This window comes from Acomys minous, assembly GCF_964271855.1.
Source record: "Acomys minous genome assembly, chromosome: 15".
In the NCBI taxonomy this organism is placed as follows: domain Eukaryota; kingdom Metazoa; phylum Chordata; class Mammalia; order Rodentia; family Muridae; genus Acomys; species Acomys minous.
In genome coordinates, this window is record NC_140497.1 from 21,722,869 (window position 1) to 21,736,649 (window position 13,781).

A 13,781-nucleotide genomic window follows, 5' to 3' on the forward strand; every position below is an offset into this window, starting at 1 on the left:
CTAGAGTGATAAGTCATTCAGGGAAATTATAGTTTGGATTTTGGCCTTTTCCTAGGTTTGTAACATATTCTTTGGTACCCTTCTGTCAGGTAGTACAGTGAGCTACAGTCAAGCATGCCATCATGAGGGTGAGGCATCAATATTTCACCATGGGCTGTCTTGTTTTATTAAAATATGCACTGCAGGTTAAGTGCATCTCTGAACTCATGATAACCTTAATAGGAAAATCTTCCATGTAGTATCTCCCATGTAAGTCGAAGAACATCTGTGTCTCAGAGAACAACATTTCCCTTTATTTAGTTTCTTGAGAAAGAACATACCCAAGTGAGCAGGTCGTGTATAGTATTTCTGTGTATATTCTGATTATCACAGACTTGAAATGATTTATGGCACAAGAGCTTTCAAAGGAATCTCTTCACAAGTGGGAAATAGACGTTTCATTATTTAATGATTTTTATAAATATGTGTCTGGCAAAAGAAAAAAAACAAGTACTTTCAAATGACCAGCAAGTCTGGGGAAAGAACAAGAAAAAAAATATCCCCAAGACATAACATATCCTAATCTCATTATCTAATGTAAAACAAACCAACACAACACAACACAACACAAAACAAAACCGTCAAACAAGTCAGGATACATAAGAGAATTTGGAAAGCCTTCCCGTGTTAGAATTGTAGTTTCAAACAATTACTTCACAGTCTGTGGAATTCGCTCCTCTCTGTTAATTAATAAGTGGACAGCATCTGAAGTCATGGCACTCTGCTGAGGTCAAAGGTCAAGTAGAACATTCACCTGCAGGTTGCCTAGTTTTCAAGTGTTGAGTCATGCTGGCAAAAGGGCAAGGGTAGGGTAGGAGACTGGTAGGAGAGGCGACTTCCCACCTCACACAGGTCACATGAGTATCCAGTCACTCCATTCTGGCTCTCTTGGTGTTTGAGTCAGAAATCTTAGCCAATGGGAGCCGGAGAAACTCAAGCTGCCCCTTCTAATTCAGTAGGAGAAAAATGTGTGGAATGTTATTTGCCCAACTGTGACCTCAATTCGGACAACATGCCTGGGCAGGTAAGGCAGGCTCTAGCAGCTGATAGCTTCAAGAATCAAGGGTGCACTTTGCAGTTCTAACATTTCAAACACAGAAATTCTTGCCATGAGAAAAGAGTCTCTCCTGTGCTGATAAGGACAGTGGTATATAATGGAATTCATTAAAACAAAAACCAGCCAGCTTAGCAGAGTGCTATCAAATACCGTCTTTTCTAAGAAGTGACAAATCGTATCTCTGAGAAAAGGTTTGGATTCTGTAAACAGCCCAAATGCAGGTAGCTTGGAGGGAACAAAGAACTACTTTAGAAATCTGAAGAATTAGAAAAGTGAACACTACAGGGCTAAAATGCTTTTAAAAATTAATAAATCCAGGAGTTTCTTTCATTGTTCACACTCTTCCTGATCGCACCGAGGGCAGAATGAGGTACAGAGCTGTCACCTGTGATTCCATAATGTATGTGTCCTCTCATAAAAGGAACACTGGGTGATAATGTGACCACTTACACTCTCTCAGCTTGGGGGCCTTTAGATATACCTGGCACACCATGCCTGCCTGGTGACACACACTAGAGCATGCCCAGATCTAAGAGCTGGGGTTTTGAGTCACTTTCTGTTCAAAGCAATTCCAAAAATCAATTTATACTATTGATATTGAATCTGGAATCTCATGCAATTTTCTTTAAATCTTCTAATGATCTAGAAATATATGAGTTATTTTTATTACAGTGAAATTTGTTTAATTTGTAACAGTTGGCTTAAAGTACACATGAGAAAAGACAGAAAGGAAATCCGTATTACACTAAAACCATGTATAGAAAATTGACTTAGTTGGTCTCCATCTTCTTCAGTGCTAGAAGGACTGTGATTTCGACCAACATTTAGACAGGTAAAAAGGAAAACTTTACAGATGATAACCTATGCCTTCTCCACCGATGTTCTTCAATTGGAAATATGAAACAGCTTCTAGAGAAAGCTAGATAGAAATTCTCTGGGGTCCACTTTAACTCCTTCAGTGGCAAGTTGTCACCATCACTGCTTTTAAATTTCAAGTAAAGTTATCACAGGCTGAGAATTTGTTAGCCACCATCAGAATGTTAACAAAGGATATCTCATAAGAACAAGAGAGGAGCCTTCCTCAAGATACTAATTTACAACAACCCATGATGTAACTCTAAGCTATATACCAAACAATCTATATGTAATAAACTATATATCCTATGTTACATTTATAAACTATATAGCCTCTATGTAAGAATATTTCTATAGTTTAAAAAAAAACTATGTCTATGGATTTGCTTCTCTTTCTCACAAATTAGAAGCACTTCTCCTCCTTTGTCTCCCTCCTTTTTCAAAGCCAAAAACATTGAGATCCCATTTACTCCTCAAAGAGGCCCCAGGAGCTGGAGGCAGGATCTGGAGGGACATGGACTGGGAACAGCCTGCATATGGATGGGAGGTAGCTTGATAGAAATTATTAGAGCCAGATGGCATGGAGTTGGGGCAGGGATCCCATACCTGCCACATTACGGGCAGTAGTTTAGTGTATTAATATCTGCCCTGGCCCAGGTTAACTAAGGCTATTTTAAAATATAACAGGTGTCTGTGTCTTGACTGATTGCTAGCGGGTTAGAAAATATTGTTGTAATAATAATTATAGGCCTAATGATAACAATTATCAGGCAATATTGATAATTTAAGAACAACAAGTGGCACCCAATGTGGGGCAATTATTAGGCCATACTGGTTAATTTAATTAACAACAGCACCTGCATGTTGGAAATAACCCAGCTTTGTCTTTGGGAAACTCATGACCTATTCAGGCTCCAGTTTCCTAGCATGTGAGATAGTCACATCAATGTCTCAGAGGCAGAGGGTTCCCACCACATCTGTAGAGTGAGATCTAGAGGATCTTTGAAGGAGATGAGGTCCTTGAAGGAATGGTTGAATCTTCAGAGCTTATCACAGGGAAGAAACTAAAATGGCCAGGCTTAGCAAACAATAACCCAGGATAGCCAAGTGAAATTTAGATTTTATCTTATAAATCATGAATAAAATGTTAATATGAATATGTCCCAAGTATTATATGACAACTCTAGAAACCTTAGGAAGTTGATGTTTATTTGTAGAAAGAATGATCATTTCAGTAAAGAGTGTAAAGTGGTGGGGGTATGTGTTTTTAATCATTTTTCTTATTGCACCCTCCATCCACAGTCTTTGTAAGTTATTACTGATGCTTGTTTTTAGCATCTCAGTGGAACTGTTACACTCTGAAATGCTTCATGCTGTAGGGAGATCTCAGTTAAAACACCTCAAACAAAAAAGAAGTATAGGCCTTACTCAGCAGATGGTCTGCAGTGAAGAGGTCATAAAAGACTCATGGCTTCCCTTGATTGTTCTGTGGGGACATCTTCAGGATGTTGGTCTCAGCTTTTCAGCTTGTCATTTTGGGGTTCTGAAATGGCTAGATTATGCATTCATATAAACATTCTTAAATGAAAGAAAGACACATAATTCTTGTGGATGAGCTTTCTTTATGAGGCAGAGAAAAGTCCTTCCCTGGAATTGCTCTCCTAGTATACCCCTAGAAAGCATTAGGCAGCACCATGTTACATGGCCACACACTAGCCAGAGAGAGAGAGGATGCAAAAAAGATTTCAAATATTTTTTTTTCTGTTGCTGTAAGAGGCAGCTTTGGGCGAGTTCTAGAAGAACCCTCAGGAACTGTGTGTTACAGCTGTCACATTTAAGAAGGGAAGGCTCTTCTTGATAAATAGCACCAAACATGAGGATTGATTCTTACCTGAGGGACCACTGTAAAAAAAAACCATAAGGAACATTTCTCTTTTTCTTTTTTTTTTTTTTTTTTTTTTTTTTTTTTTTTTTTTTTTTGCGGGGGAGGGCGTGGTGGCAGCAAGAGGAAGTTCTTTGGAAGGACTTTGCACATTGAATTCTCACCAAAAATAGGAAGACATCCATGTCAACCTTAGCATAGCCCTTTCACCATTCCACCATTCCCCCCCGACCAGAATGCTTAGAGATAAAATGAATGGGAAAAATCTGGAAATATAGCCCAGTTGGTAATTTGTTGGCCAGGCAAGCAAAAAGACCTGAGTTCAGTCCTTGGGACTCATGGGAAATAGCCAAGCTAGGTGCTAGGTGGTACACACTTGTAATTCCATCATTGGCAATGTGGAAGCAGGCAGATCACTGGAGCTTGTTGGCCAGCCAGGCTCGCGTACCATGTGAATCCTAGGCCAGTGAGAGACTCTGCTTTAGAAACAGTGTGCTTCAGTAACACTTGAGGTTGCTCTCAAGCTTTCGCATGCACATGTATACATGAGCACACAAACACATCAAGCGTAAGGCACATGGAATGCACATGGAAATGTTTAAAAAAAAATAGCTGGTAGAATAGTTTCCTGGGGTGGCTTTTTCTCTTTCAGGTTTCATCCCAATGTTGTTACATACTTAAGTACACTGTTAGCAGAAGGGTAATAGAAATAATACTTTTCCTTTCATACCAATGACTGCTCAGGTGTGTGCCACATCATTGCTTTAACTCCCAGCTTCTGTGATCAGGAAAAATAGAACAGTGTGCTGAATCCTTAATTAGCTGCATGACCAATGAAGCATGATCTTCACATGATTTTTACATGTCATTCTTTCACAGCACTCCTAAGATACAAGCATTTAAACATACTCCCTCAAAACATATAGGAAAGTTCACATGGCATATCAAACATGGCTACAGTGCCACATGCGGAGAGAGACTAGTGAATAGACTTGTTATCCTGGATACACTGCTCTATGTCTGACATCTTGGGTTTATTTAATCTCCAAACAACTTACTGAGTTATTTTTTTTTCAGGCTATGGATTCATTCAGGGTCATATTATCCAGTGGACATCAGCAACAGGAGGAAAATTAATTGCCAAAGAGTATGTCTGTAAGGGAAGATATGTAGACATACTTGATAGAGCTCCCACCCCCACCTCTTAAGCTGTAGCTTTGCTTGTCTACTAAAACAGAATTTCTGCTTCGGGTTGAATTTCAAACCTGGTCTTTATACCCAAAACAGAGATCGTGATTATTAGTGCGATAGCCAATCGGAGATATTTTCTTAAGAACGAGTTGCCTAGTTTCTGCTGACCCCTGTCAAGAGGAGGCGCATTCTTTGCCATTCACGCCATTGTGCATTCCAAACGTGGTAGGTCACTCATTAATTACTCTCAGGAAGAGTGGTCAAAGTGCCCTTCCTCCTCTGGGTGATAATGATAGAACAGCCAAGAACAAATCTCCGGATACATAGTAGTTAAGCAGGGCCTGATAGGATAACCCTGGGAAGTGAGAGCAGAGCCGTCTTTGGTCCTCTGGTGGGAGGGGGGTGGGCAGCTTGAGGGGACACGTGACTTTTGAGCATTCCTATCCTAATCCAGCAAATTCAAACTGTAGCACAGAATGGATCAGACGTCTTGAGCTGTGGGTTTGCTCTTGAGATCCATCTTGTACAGGGAGGGATTGCAGCAGCCATCGGAAGCAAAGGGTTGGGGATGGAGAAAGCCGCACTCAGAGTATAGAGTATGAGGAAATCAAAGTGATGGACTTCGGGCAGCTCTTGGAAAAATATGGAAGCAAGGATTTGAAGATGAACATTAGACTCAAAAAAATACTATGTGAAGATTATCTTTCTAGATGTGTGCTTTTAATCTATTCCCCAGTAACTTAGACATAATGTTTAATTTGTTACTTTATGGAAGAAAAGTCACTTGATTATGTATTTAAAATTATATGTCATTATATATTCAAAAATTATTGGCTGAAAAAATATACATGTGTTTTTAAACAACATTGGAACGAACTAAAACTACACTTCCCATAGGGTGGGAAGTAGAACTCAGAAATGAAAGAAATTAAGACAAATACTGATGTATCCATTCTTTAGCTTGACTTCTGAATGTCAGAACACCCACAAGGTCTTACTTGTTCTCTAAGTTACTAGTGAGGGCCAGTAGCTTTAAAATACACACATACACACACACACACACACACACACACACACACACACACACACACACACACGTTTGTATTTTTTCCCACAGTTAACAGACATGCAAAGAGCCCATGGGGAAAAAATGTGTTTTTCAATAGAACAAGTAATTACTGGGGATATTAAAAAGTATGCTGTTGGTCTTTTTTTAAAAAATTGAGGCTAAGATCTTAGATTTCAACTTTGTTACCTCGAAGAGATAGCTTCAGATTACAACAATGTTTTTAAAAGTTGAAGCATCCCTCCAGGACTGTAACTTTAAACGGACTTTTACTCAGAAAAAAAAAATGTATTTTAAAATCTAACCTGGCTCAGAGGAGAGCTCTCAGTGATGATTCTCTGGCTGAGGGGCCTGCTTGCCTCTCTGGTACTGCTGTCGTTCCCCAGGTCTTGTCTGTGACAGTTTCTGTGTGAACTCAGAACTGGGCAGGGTACCACCAAACACTCCAAGTCTCTCATATTCCCAACCACCACAAAGCAGGCAGCTGTGGGGGCAGGCCTGTCAGTCCTTGTCATTAGTGACATGTGAATCGAGATCTGGCCATGGGTTGCTTAGCAATTCTCTTGGGAGGAAATTTCCTCTGGTCTTAAGCACAGATCCTTGAGAATATAAAAGCTAGGCTCCCCGCTGGTTAGTTAAGAAGTCACACTGATGAGCAGAGCTAAAAGGATTGTTTCCGTCATGCCTCATGAAGGCAGGAACAGGTTGACTCAAAAATGGACATCGATTTGCTCTACTATTCAGAGAGCATGGAAATGCTTTCAGTGGCCGTCCTAGGGTTCCTTTTACAAAGAGACATGAAGATTCCAAGTGGAATGTTAGCACAGATAGTTGGTAGAGACAGATTTGCTTGACATCCTTATAGAAGCCCTGAAATCTCCCCATCAGAAACATTACCAGGATTCCTGTGCAGAAGGACACTAATGGTCGTCCAACATGTCTTGACTGCTAACACATATCCCACGTGCAGTTTCAAACACTTCTCTGTCCTTCCATAGGTTCCTTTCGCTCTTCCCTTTCTTCACTCATCTAACCTCTTCCCACTATGTTTCTTAACTGGTTGTGAATCATTGCCTTTGTTCCTTATATATTGGGAGCAAATCTTTGCCACTTGTGAAATGGAACCTGTAGGGCTGGCCTTCCTATTATAATACAGGCTTTACAGACAACCAACTTAATTTTCCCTGTCAAAGTCAGCCATCTAATATCTTCTGAGACGTATGGGCAAAACTTCTCTAAGTTTTAAGTCTTGCATTCAATTTTTCATGTTCTGTTTTAGTTTTCTTTTTCTTAGACAGAGTCTCATGTAGCCCAAGCTGGCCTCAAACTCATTATGTCACAGTATTGGCCTTGAACTCCTAAACTTCCTGCCTGTACCTCCTGGGTGCTGGGATTATAGGGGTGCTCACCATCATATAAGCTCCATGTGTACTCATGTATGTCTTCTTAAGAATTTGATCTATGCTCACATCTTTTCTATGCAGAGTTTTTCCTCTGATGTCTTCTGTACATCTCTGGATCACACATTCTTCATATATGTGAAAAGCTCACAGTGTTCTCGAACAAAGTTATATGCATGCACATGGTATATGATAAAACCACTTTTAGCTTCATAGAGCTAGGCAGGCAGCTTCTGACTTGTAATTCTTCTAGGAACCTGTCCACGCTCTCTAGAGACTTTCTCATTAGATTTTTAAGCAGAGGACAACTAATAGGAATTAGATATGCTCAGGATCATATTCAATAAAACTTACATTGCCCAGAGCTTTAGTTTATAAACAGTACGTACCAACCTTTCTTGGGAGGCAGAGGAGGGCAAAACCCCTAATTCCACTGAGGTGACCTTTCTCAAAGTCAGCCAATGTGGATGAGACTTAGGAGCAGCAGAACTCGTCTTACAGCAATAATTGTCATACATTAGTCAAAATACCACCATCTCTATAAAATTACATTGATAGAAAAATTTCTGGATGTTGGGAGGGGCTTTGGGAGCTCAGACAAACTGATTGTGACTGATGTTAGGATCACAAGAAATTACAGCATCAGGTTTCTTCACCCAAAATAGTCACTAAATTGAAGTAAGTGAGCAAGGTGGCATGTACCTATGATCCCAGTAGGTGGGAGGTAGAGACAGGGTGATAGGGAGTTCAAGGTCAACCTCATCTGCATTGCATTCTGAAGATCAACCTGGGCTATGTGACATGCCCTTTCAAAAAACCAACCAACCAACCAACCAGCCAACCAAACATACAAACATTTAGATGATTCTTAGTATTTGTCCTTCGGAACAGTTTGTCATCATACATAAATATATTGTTTGCCTCATAGTAAAGCTCTTCTACACACAGGGATATGGGGCAGTCACTTGTTCATCATTGTGACCAAATAACCGACAGAAACAAAGGTGTGTGGACTTATTTTGCTCACTGTTTCAGAGGGTTCAGTCTATGGCTACTTAACTTGAGCATGGAGAGTACATCATGGTGGAGGAGTTTGAGGTGGAGTGGAGCAGAGTGAAGATCTCGGGATGCTGGTCCTCTGCTGGCCTCTCCCTTTCTTTCCATGTGGGCCTCAGCCTATGAAGTAGTGTTAGCTTACATGTACGGTGGGTCTCCTGGTCTCATTTAATCCTCTATAGACTTGTCCTCCCACATACACCAGAAGCGCACTTTACTATTCTGCGTGCTATCAAATCTAATCAAGTAGACAACAAAGATCAGCCATCTCAGGCTGCTTTGAGATAAAAGTCATAGAGCAAGATGCAGATGTTTGCTGCTGTAGCAAAACCTGGATCTTCTCCATTAGTTAAAAGTGATTGTTTTGCCCTATGTTGTTTGAAGCTTAGAATGTTAGGCGGCATAGGATACATAAAGGAAAAAGGGAAAATAGGCTTGGCATAGGTCTCTCCACATAAGCATGGGGAGGGAACTTGTGTTATTTAGAGAGAAAGCTCGGATCCAAAGTCCAGAGATTAGTTTGTGAACTCACAACAGTTGATTATGTTGGTTTGTTTTAAAATCAACTTCAGTGAAGTATTACTTGAGTGTAATTGGCTGCTTTCACGGAATATGCTCAGATCTTCATGTGTCTACGAGATCATTGCTACAGCAGACAAAGACTATATCTAAAAGCCCCAGGGGTTTCTTCTTGGCCTGTCTATTGCTCCCAGTACCTTTGGTTCGAGTCACAGAATGGCTTTCCTGTCATACAGAACTTTATCATATTGTCTGGGATTTTTATAGACATGGGTCCACAGTCTTCACTTCAGGCTTCTTGGACTAAACATAAGTATCTTGGTGGTAGTTCATTTTTTCTTTATATGATAGAAGTTTCTTCTTATTGTCTAATAATATTCCACTATTTATCCACTACCTGTTGGAGCACGTGGACTACTTCCAATTTTTGCTAATTGTGCATAAAACTGCTATGGAATGTTTCCAGGTTCTGTTATTGTGCACAAAGCTAATGTAAATATTTGTGTACAAGTCACTGCATGGACATATGTTTCCATTTATTTTGTGCAAATACTTAGAATGGAATGTCTGGATCATATATTTAACTTTTTAAGAAACCAACAGCTTCTTGTAGGCGATTACGCTATATTCTATTCTAGCAAGCGTCTGGTTGCTTAACATCATTATTAACATTTTGTAATTCCCACCATTTTAATTATGATCATCCTAATGGGTGCACACTGCTTTATCATTATGGTTTCAATTCCCACTTACTGATGAGTAATCTGCTTTACATACTTTCATGTCAGTTACCTCCATTAATGAGGTGTCTGTTCAAGCTGATCAGATATTTTGATGTCTCCCTCCCTCCTTTGTGGTTTTCTTGAGAAAAGGTCTCAAGTAGTCCAGGCTGGTCTGAAAGTCACTATGGAACTGAGGATGACCTCTCTCTGCCTCCCACATGATGGAATTCTAGGCAGGCATGCTCCATCATCCCAGGCTAGGTTATTTGTTTTGTTATGAATTCTGAGTATGAGTGCTTTGTTGAGTATGTCCATTGTGAACACTTTTTTCACTTTGTGGGATATCCATGTTTAACAGTGTCTTTTAAAGAGGAAAAAAATAATTCTGATCAATCTTATTTGTAATTTCCTTTATAATATATTTTTTGTCCTATTTCAGAAGCCTTGCCAAAGCCTAATATCAATAGAATTTTGTCTTTATTTTCTTCTATAAATTTTATTATTTATACTTTGATTAAGTCTTTAATAATTTCGAGATGATATTTTTATGTATGTTGAGATAATTAAGGATATTCTTTTTAAAAACATGTGGCTATTGGGTAGCTTCCAGCGTTGGATGGAGGGAGTCTGATGATAGATTCACTTGTTTTCTCACGATTTTCCATGTGCTCAGCTGGGAAACATCAACAATACAAGCAATGCTAAATGGACTTACTAGTCTGTCTGTCTTTGTCTCTCTCTCTCTGTGTATATATATATATATATATATATATATATATATATATATATATGTACAATGATAATAATTAAGGAACATGAATTTGTGATGGAGGACTCATGGGAGGAGATGTATCTGAGAGAGAAGTATAGGAGTGATATGTAGTGGTTATATGTGAAGTTCCGCCAAAATGATTAAGAAATACACAATAAAAAGTAGAGAATGAATTTTAACCTTTAGTCTGAGTTTGAGGTAAATATGTTTGTCACTACACTCTCTTGATCATCTAATATAACTGACTGGTTCGCTAGGAGATGCAGGTATTGATTTATTACTGACTCTGTGATGCTGGGTTGCATATTCCTTGTGTACGGGGGCATAGTCACCATTACATTCCCTACCCCAGCCATCTTCTAACATGGCTAACAGTAAATACTCAATGGTCAGATTGATTTCAATATTGATACAATCGTGTTTATATTTGTTTTACGTATTCATTCACTAGACAACTGGCTTTAGTTGTTTTTTTTTTTTAAGTAGTTGAGCACATAGGACTGGGGTGGGCATTGGATAAATAAACAGTATATTTGAGACAGTGATACAACCTGTGGTAGGAGAATGAGTTACGGGAACCTGGTCTTGGGAAGGCAGCAGAGGCTCCCTGAGAGAGGGAAGGTTTGATGTTAGGAGCAGACATAGGAGTGAAGGGTGGTACCATGGGAATGGAGAAGCCACTCCTGGTGAAGGATCAGTCCTGTGCAAGACTAGGACTGAATAAAGATGGCACCAGCAAGAAAATGTGCACAGCTCTGTACAACCCGGAGCTGGAATGTGAGGGGGAAGCTTATGCTGTTCTGTTAAGACTTTATCCCCAGATAGTTAACCACATTGGGTAATTGGCAGATGGCGGGGTCAGTGGCTTCTGTGAAAAGTGGTTGAAGTCATCTTGTTATTCCAGATCCTTGTTCTCAGGTCTGAACTCTTCCCAGCTAGCTGTTTCCTTCCTGGCCACTTTGTCAGTGGCTTGCCTGCAATGTTTCTGGTACGCATGATGGCAGTGGCTTTCCTTAAACAACTCTACCACTACCTCTCTCAGTCCAAACATACCCTCTTCTTCAGTGAAATGAGTAACTCATCACTTTGCCCTTATGCCCTACGCATTTCTGTTTAGGAAGCTCTGCTGATGTTGTCTTTACTTTGTAGATCGAGTTTCATCCTTCTCCTCAGTACAGATGCCAGTTGCTATGAATTTCCTACAATTCCCCACAGAAAACTAGACTATCTCTGTGGTCCAGAGATTTCCCAGGACATAATACCTATTCGACTCACTTTCCTGTCTTCCCTTTGTCATATCTTCATATCTGAGTAGTAGGCTCTTTAAAGCTGAGACCAGAGGCTACTTCTCAAGCTTGCCAGACACACGCAGAGTGAGGAAACCAGACTGGGGTCAGCTCATAGTTCATGGTGATATTTCGTCTGGGTATAGTAGGACACTGGCTGTACATCTATTGGAAATGGGACATCTTCCAGGGCTCTAGCAGCTGCTGTATCAGGTACTGAGGTCACAATCCTGCTTCCTATCCCCACATTCATCACTGCGCATTGTCACACTGCCAGGGCTGAGAGAGCCTTCTATATTACGCAGGCATGCCACAAGTGCTTTGCCCTACAGGAACCTGGAGGAAGCCCTGGTTTCCAGGCTGCTACCTTCTACCCTTCTGTTCATTTCCCTTTGGCGACAGTCTGTCCTTCTTGCAAACTAGCACACTTCTTTACAGAAACCACACTTTTGTACCCAGGTTTATTTCAAGTTCTGTGTATTTCTGGCGACAATACCCTTCTTTATTATTCACCCTACCCCAGCAAGGAATAGCTGTCTGCCCTATATTAGTACAGTTCCTGGCGTGAACGTGCATGCTGCAGAAGAGACGGAGCACCAGAGAGTGACCCTTAGCAGAACAAAAGGGGTTCATCTGAAGTAACCTGCATGCTTATACTCTTTTACAAAGGGGGACTTTCTTTCACATTTAGGTGATTGTGCCCTGAATTTTTCTTTTGCTTCCCTTACAGCCCCAATTTCTCTCTCCTAAGGAGGAGGCTTTATATAGACAGCACCACCAGGACACCTTTGCCTAACACTGTTTCATAACTCTACCTGCATGCAAGAGATGGGGATAGGAAAAGGGACAGGCCAGGGGCTTATGCTCCTACTGTCTTCCTGCAGTCCAGCTATTATAGCAAAGAGTTAGGTAACTACAGCAAAAGGCACCCCATCACTCCAGGTCTTTAGGCTCTGTCTGTTCAATCTTTCCAAGGTCAGTTATGATAACAGACTCTGTATTTGCAACTGTGGAGCACTTAGGGGTCCTTTGAGCTCCCTTTGTTAAGTTCTTCAGCATGCCCTCCATGGGCTCTAATTAATATAATGCCCATTCCGAGAAATAACTTACGTCTTCAATGACAGAAGTGGATTCCCACAGCTTTCCTTTCCAAGGCACTATACAGGATGGCTGTCCACCATGAAGTCACCTATAACCCTAGATTACAAAAGATAAAAAGAAGCCAGACTCTATACTTCTGTGAGTTCATGGTTTCTTTTGACAATCCATGCTTGCTGACATGAACCCTGTTACTGCAGGTGTTCTGAAAAAAAAACTTTTTTTTTTATATGTACTTTGGTCTTGACCCTTCTCCTTGCAGGGTTCCCAATTAACTGTGAAGGACTGAGACTGCAGTTTCTTTCTCCCAGAGAGTGGAAGTACACTGGATAGGTAGGCAATGCCTGTCTAAATCTCAGGAAAATAACTCATACCTGTAAGATACTGACTGAAGTCCTTTGTACATCAGCTAGCTTGTCACTAGAGGATGAACCTAACAAGATGTTCTGTGAGAATTTGTACTTCAGAGCCACCATCCTCAGAGTAACTTGGAAGTGGTCACTTGCACTTTCCCTGCTGCTCAGCCAGGACAGTCATGCTCTGTACTGGACAAGCTATTAGTCATCGATAGCATCAGAGAGAAATGTTAACCAGGTGCGTTGAGTGGATTTCACTGTTTATTGGTGGCCTTGGGTGATCTTGGCTTTAATACATTGGTCCTAGAAGACATTAGTAGCACATTTCCAAGTCATTTTAGCTGGCTTTTTCTCTGCCAGTCTTAAATATATAAATTCCACTCCTTCCTTCTTCATGGTCCCTCCCACTGAAAAGAGACGTTCTCTTCTCAAAGTGCACTATAGCTGCCTCTCAGGGAAGGATGCTTTTCAGCCAAATGTTA

The 13,781-nt window shown here is 40.5% G+C and overlaps 1 long non-coding RNA gene across 4 annotated transcripts in view; it reads right to left on the reverse strand.

Moving 5' to 3' along the window:
* Positions 1-13,136, reverse strand: part of LOC311585290 — a 91,763-nt gene extending 78,627 nt beyond the window's left edge. For all 4 annotated transcript variants that reach the window (XR_014775175.1, XR_014775176.1, XR_014775177.1 and 1 more), the window contains exon 1: positions 12,956-13,136. This is a non-coding gene — a long non-coding RNA (uncharacterized lncRNA). The remainder of the gene's footprint in view (positions 1-12,955) is intronic.
* Positions 13,137-13,781: the final 645 nt, after the last annotated feature.